Genomic DNA, 7,305 nt, shown 5'->3' on the forward strand with positions numbered 1-7,305 from the left:
CTGAGCAACAGAGTGAGACTCCGTCTCAAAAACCAACCAACCAACCAACCAACCAACCAACCAACCAACAAAAAAGAATCAACAGAGTACATTTAGAGTAGTATTGTGCTTGAGGACACAATTACAATACAGTGTGGTAAATGTCCTCATATGTTTGAGACCCCAGATAATAGGAACATAAATAGTTTTGTGGGAACCCATAGGATTCAATTATCTATGTAGTAGAAAAAGCCTTAAAGATTAGATTCTGGTGCTTGGCTCAGCAGCAGAGCTACTCAAATTGGAATGATACAGAGAAGATTAGCGTGGTCCCTGCACAGGGATGACGCACAAATTTGTGAAGTGTTCCATAAAAAATAGATAAAAATTTTTTAAATTAAAAATTAGAGTCCAGAGGCCTCAGTGTCTTCACTTGTCAGATAGTCTATTTCATAAAGTTATTGGGTGAAGGTGAAGCATCAAGCACTAGATATAGCTGAATCTGAAGAATTTTAAGCAAATCTCTCATCCAGTTCCATTGGTAGTTTAATAACTCAAACTTGCTGGGTGAGGTGGCTCATACCTGTTATCCTAGCACTTTGGGAGGCTGAGGCAGGAGGATCACATGAGCCCAGGAGTTCAAGACCAGCCTGGGTGACATAGGGAGACCATGTTTTTACAAAAAATAAAAAATTAGCCAGGTGTGGTGATGAACACCTGTAGTCTCAACTACTAGAGAGGCTGGGGTGGGAGGATTGCTTGAGTCTGGGAGGTCGAGCCTGCACTAAGCTGTGATTGTGCCACTGCAGTTCAGCCTGGGCAACAGAGTAAGCCCTGTCTCAAAAAAACAAACAAACCATATATATATATTATATATATTATTTATATATTTACATAATTTATATATATTATATATATTATTTATATATACATATATATATAAAGAACTCAAACTGCTTACTCAAACTGACCCAGATAGACTTGCCTTGTAGAGCATCCTACAGATAAAAATTGTTTTAAAATAATTTTTATTGTCCAGGTGTAGTGGCTCATACTTGTAATCCCAGCACTTTGGGGAGGTCGAGACAGGCAGATTGCTTGAGCCCAGGAGTTTCAGACCAGGCTGAGTAGCATGGTGAAGCCCAGTCTCTACAAAAAATAGAAAAATTAGCTGGTGTGGTAGCGTGTACCTGTAGTCCCAGCCACTCAGGAGGCTGAGGTCAGGGGATCGCTTGAGCCTTGGAGGTAGAGACGGCAGTCAGGCGTGAGCCGTGATCGTGCCATGACTTGTGACAGAGCAAGACCTTGTCTCAAAAACAAAACCATACCCAACACTTTGGGAGGCCAAAGTGGGAGGATCACCTGAGATCAGGAGTTCAAGACCAGCCTGGCCAACATGGTGAAATCCCATCTCTACGAAAAATAAAAAATTAGCTGGGTGTGGTAGCACATGCCTGTAATCCCAGCTACTGGGGAGGCTGAGGCAGGAGAATTGCTTAAGCCCAGGAGGCAGAAGTTGCAGTGAGTTGACATTGCGCCACTGTACTCCAGCCTGGGTGACAGTGAGACTCCATCTCAAAAAACAAACAAAAAACAACAACCCAATAAAATAATAATAATAATAAATTTTATTATAAAAGTAGAGCATTTCAGGCCGGGTGTGGTGGCTCAAGCCTGTAATCCCGGCACTTTGGGAGGCCGAGACGGGCGGATCACGAGGTCAGGAGATCGAGACCATCCTGGCTAACACGGTGAAACCCCGTCTCTACTAAAAAATACGAAAAACTGGCCGGGTGTGGTGGCAGGCGCCTGTAGTCCCAGCTACTGAGGAGGCTGAGGCAGGAGAATGTCGTAAACCCAGGAGGCGGAGCTTGCAGTGAGCCGAGATCGCGCCACTGCACTCCAGCCTGGGCAACAGAGCGAGACTCCATCTCAAAAAAAAAAAAGAAAAAAAAAAAGTAGAGCATTTCATAGGGGGAAAAGAAAAATCTCTCCTTACATTTTTTTTTTATTATACACATACAAATATAGCAATGGGCTTACACCATGTATAATTTGTTTTTTGTTAATGAACCTTTCTTGTTACACTCAGTCATACATCACTGGTGATGCTTTCATTTTACCACCTATGTGCTCTTCCTCATTCTTTTTAGTTGCTGTGTAGTTTCCCAAGGTATAGTGTATCACAAGGCAGTCTCATGATGGTGAACATTTAGGTCATTATTACTCATAAGTGTTGCAGTGAATATCCTGTGGTATATCCTATGCACTTATGTGTATATTTCTTTAGGATAGATTCCAAGAAGTGAGCGGGTGTGTATTTTTTTTTTTTTTTTTTTTTTTCTGAGACAAGGTCTCATTCTATCATCCAGGCTGGAGTGCAGTGGTGTGGTCATAGCTCACTGCAGCCTCGACTTCCTGGGCTCAAGTGATCCTCCCACCTGAGCATCCCGAGCAGCTGGGATAGGACTACAGGTGTGTGCCACCACACCCGGCTAACTGGTTGTGCCCTTTTTTAAAATTTTGTATGCACTGCCAAAATCATCCTCCTGAAAGATAGTACCACTTGTGATCAGTTGTCAATGTTGGAAAGTTCGATGTTGAACTTTCTTCTGCAGATCGAGAGGCTGAACAGGGAAGAGCTTGACAGGGTCACATGGTGGGAGGGCGAGCCAAGAACACAGCCTCTGGACTCTATCCAGCAAGATTCCGGTGTTCCTGTCATCCTCTTAAAAGCCCCGTGGCTACTTACCTTTTCTGGTATGATACCCTGCACAGACTCAGGTGGGAAGGCTTTCAATTCATGTCAAATAAACCTCTGTCCTTGAGATTGTATCTTGAAGTCCCTTGTCAAATCATCCTCCAGCCACAGCTAGGTAGAGGGTGTGAAGCACAAGCTTTGAAGGCAGCCACCTTGAGTTCCAATCTCGGTTGTGCTCTGGCTGTGATTGGGACATGCTGCCTCAGCTTCCCCAGGTTGGACACAGAAACCTCACCAAGCAACTGCAGGGATAAAATGAGAACGATGTGTGTGAAAGGCTCCTGGGAGGTGTTTTCTTCTCGGTCCTTCTCGCCATGGAGTCGAGGACGGGGATTTGTGGTTGAGGTTTCCAACAGAGGGCACTGTCTGAGCTGCAAGTGGGGAATCGGAGCCAGAGAAAGGAGCGTTAGTAAGAAACAGCAAAGGAGCTGGTGTAGTCCTAGAATTTCGATTTAATTGAGGTCAGAGTCATTTTACTCATCACTGCTGCACAGTCTTTAGGGTGATATGGAAAGATAATGTTTCCGTGGGTTCAGAGGTTATTTAAGGACGAGAAGTGGCCATGTACCAAAATTCCATGGACACTCCCTACACTTTAATCCCTCTCTGAACTCTTTGTGTCCTAAGTGTTATCATTTGTCTTCCACTGCTCTATCTCCCATGTAATCTATCTCTGTTAACAGCACCGCTATCTCTCCAGTCATCCAGGACTCTAACTTTATTTTGAACCCTTTTTCTCCGTCACTCCCCATATCCACGTGGCTGCCTGATTCTAAACCTCTAACACAGCCAGGCGCAGTGGCTCATGCCTGTAATCTCGGCACTTTGAGAGGCTGAGGCAGGAGGATAGTTTGAGACCAGCCTGGGCAACATGGTGAAACCCTGTCTCCACAAAAAATGCAAAAATTAACCGGCATGGTGGTGGACGCCTCTAGTCCCAGCTACTTGGGAGGCTGAGGCAGGAGGATCACTTGAGCCCAGAGGGTTGAGGCTGCAATGAGCTATGATCATGCCACTGCACTCCAGCCTGGGCGATAGAGTGAGACACTGCCTCAAAATAACAAAACAAAACAAAACAAAACAAAACACCAACCTCTAATAAGCTGGTCTTCTCCTGTTGGCATGTAGCAGCACCTCCAGGTCAGATACTCATAACCTCCTGCCAGAACTAAAAGCCACATCCAGAGGGGTTGCAGGAGGCCTCTGCTGAGGGCTGCAGAGGCAGCAACCTGCCCTGCCCCCTCCGTTCCCCTCCCTTTCCCTCCCTTAGCATAGTACTCAGTTCTTTCCAGGGTCTCTAGGCTCTGGCCCCAACCCCCCACCTTTGGTTTCCATAATAATGGCTGCCACTCACGGAGAGTTGACTGTGCAAAGCTAAGGCCTTTATAGGCAGGATGTCATTTAATTCTCACAACCGCCCTAGGAGTTAGGAACTATTATTATCCTCTATTATGGATGAGGAAACTGAGAGCCAACAGGGTGTAGCAACTTAAGGTCACACAGCCAGGAAGTGATGACGTTAGGATTTAAAGCCCTGTGTGTTTTACCTGAGTTTCCCAAACAGTGGTCCCAGCATCCCCCCCTGGGTGTGTTAAGAGGGTCCCATGAAATGTCAAAAATAGCAATGGCTTCTGTCTTAATGTTTACTTTATTTATTTTATTTTTTTGAGACAGGGTCTCACTCTGTTTCCCAGGGTAGAGTGCAGTTCTGTGATCATGGCTCACTGCAGCCTTGACCTCCTGCACTCAAGCCTCAGCCTCCGGAGTGGCTGGGACTACAGGTGTGTGACACCACACCCAGCTGATTTTTTTTTCTTTTTCTTTTTTTAAACAGAGACTGGCTCTGTTGCCCTAGCTGGAGTGCATTGGCACCATCTCAGCTCACTGCAACCTCCACTTACCGGATTAAAGTGATTCTCCTGCCTCAGCCTCCTGAGTAGCTGGGATTACAGGCATGCACCACTACGCCCGGCTAATTTTTGTATTTTTAGTAGAGACGGGGTTTCGTCATATTGACCAGGCTGGTCCAGAGCTCCTGACCTCAAGTGATCCACCTGCCTCAGCCTCCCAAAGTGCTGGGACTACCGTCGTGAGCCACTGTGCCTGGCCATCAATTTCTACTTTCAAAAGATCAATAGAGTTACTATTTTTAAAATTTCCTTTAAAAACCTGGTGGCATGGGGCTGGGCACGGTGGCTCATGCCTGTAATCCCAGCACTTTGGGAGGCCAAGGCGGGTGAATTACAAGGTCAGGAGATCGAGACCATCCTGGCTAACATGGTGAAACCCCGTCTCTACTAAAAATACAAAAATAAAATTAGCCAGGCATGGTGGTGGGCGCCTGTAGTCCCAGCTACTCGGGAGGGTAAGGCAGGAGAATGGCAGGAACCCGGGAGGCAGAACTTGCAGTGAGCCGAGATTGCACCACTGCACTCCAGCTTGGGCAACAGAGCAAGACTCCATCTCACAAATAAATAAATAAATAAATAAATAAATAAATAAATAAATAAAATAAAATAAAATAAAAACCTGGTGGCATGGGAGCTCCCGCTTGCCCAGGGAAGGCAGATCAGGTGAGTGTGAACATCACACAGCCACTTACCTGGTTTCTGTGAAACACCTTGAGCACCATGTGGGTGATACAGTGTTTTAAGAATCAAATGACTTTCCTTCTTAGACTTATATTGCTTACTTTATACCATAGTAGAACACTATTGGTTCAATCTGACAAGTTAGCGAGGAGCTTGAGAGGCTGAAAAATCAGCATTAGAAAAAAAACGGAACTCCCGACACCCCACCCCGCAGACAAACAAACAAAACGTGGAGGCCAGTCGCAGTGGCTCACGCCTGTAATCCCAGCACTTTGGGAGATCGAGGTGGGTGGATCCCTTGAGCCCAGGAATTCGAGACCAGTCTGGGCAACATGGTGAAACCCCAACTCTACTAAAAATACAAAAAATTAGCTGGGTGTGGTGGTGGATCACCTGAGGTCAGGAGTTCAAGACCAGCCTGGCCAACATGGCGAAACCCTATCTCTACTAAAAATACAAAAAATTAGCTGGGTGTGGTGGTGCGCACCTGTAATCCCAGCTACTCAGGAGGCTGAGGCAAGAGAATTCCTCCAACCCAGGAGGCAGAGGTTGCAGGGAGCCAAGATCGCGCCACTGCACTCCAGCCTGGGCAACAGAGTGAGACTCCATCTCAAAAAAAAAAAAAAAAAAAAAAAAAAAACCACACACACACAATTTAAAACACAACATGCAAGTGTTCAAATTGTAGTAGACTTCAATAAAAGGTGGCTGTTAGGAGGATGGTCCTTTCACCAGAAAATATGCTCCGTGAAGGTAGGGACTGTGTCTACTTTTGCTGCTGGATAAAATGTGTTCCTGGCACATAGGAGACTCAGGAATTATTTACCAAATGAATGAATGTTGATAATAGGCTGGGCGCAGTGGCTCACAGCTGTAATCCCAGCACTTTGGGAGGCCGAGGCGGGTAGATCACGAGGTCTGGAGATCGAGACCATCCTGACTAACACAGTGAAACCCCGTCTCTACTAAAAAATACAAAAAATTAGCCGGGCATGGTGGCAGACACCTGTAGTCCCAGCTACTTGGGAGGCTGAGGCAGGAGAATTGCTTTTACCTGGGAGGCAGGGGTTGCTGTGAGCTGAGATCGCGCCACTGCACTCCAGCCTGGACGACAGAGCGAGACTCCATCTCAAAAAAAAAAAAAAAAAGTGTTAAGAATGTTGATAATATAGCTGTCCCAAGGATGAGATGCAAGATGTGATTTTCTGTTTAGAGGCAGAAACTTTAGGTGGAAGGTTTCCCAGCACAGTTCTCTTTAGGAGAAACTAAATGATGACCAAGATTTTCTTTTCTTTTTGAGACGGAGTTTCACTCTTGTCGCCCAGGCTGGAGTGTAATGGCATGATCTCAGCTCACTGCAACCTCCACCTCCTGAGTTCCAGTGATTCTCCTGCCTCAGCCTCCCAAGTAGCTGGGACTACAGGCATGCACCACCACGCCCGGCTAATTTTGTATTTTCAGTAGAGATGGGGTTTCACCATCTTGGTCAGGCTGGTCTCGAACTCCTGACCTCAAGCGATCCACCCACCTTGGCCTCCCAAAGTGTTGGGATTACAGACATGAGCCACCGTGCCCGACTGATGATCAAGATTTTCTGCCTTTTATAATTGGTGGCACACTGTCTCCTAATTATTTCATATAGTCCTTATAATCATCTTGTGCTGTGGCTGGATGAAGTGGTGTTCCCTCTTTATAGGGAGATTCAGAGAAGTGAAATGCTGTGCTTAGGGTCCCACAGTAAATGACAGAGGGCAGGTCTTTTGGACCTAAATCTAGTTCTCTTTCTACTCTCCTCCACTCTCAGCACACCAAAGGAGGTCCAGAGGTTGGTGACTAAATTGATCAAGTTCAGATCCCCCATCTGTGGAGTGAAGTTTTTCTGTTTGTTTGTTTGTTTGTTTGTTTTTAGAGATGGGGGTCTCACTAGTTGCCCCAGCTGGAGTGCAGTGGCATGATCACGGCTCACTGCAACCT

The 7,305-nt window shown here is 46.0% G+C and overlaps 1 non-coding gene across 1 annotated transcript; it reads left to right on the plus strand.

Moving 5' to 3' along the window:
- Positions 1-250: 250 nt before the first annotated feature.
- Positions 251-357, plus strand: LOC119618638 (U6 spliceosomal RNA). Its single transcript, XR_005235014.1, has one exon. It is a non-coding gene; the product is annotated as a U6 spliceosomal RNA (small nuclear RNA).
- The last annotated feature ends 6,948 nt before the right edge of the window (positions 358-7,305 follow it).

This window comes from Chlorocebus sabaeus, chromosome 2 (genome assembly GCF_047675955.1).
Source record: "Chlorocebus sabaeus isolate Y175 chromosome 2, mChlSab1.0.hap1, whole genome shotgun sequence".
In the NCBI taxonomy this organism is placed as follows: Eukaryota; Metazoa; Chordata; class Mammalia; order Primates; family Cercopithecidae; genus Chlorocebus; species Chlorocebus sabaeus.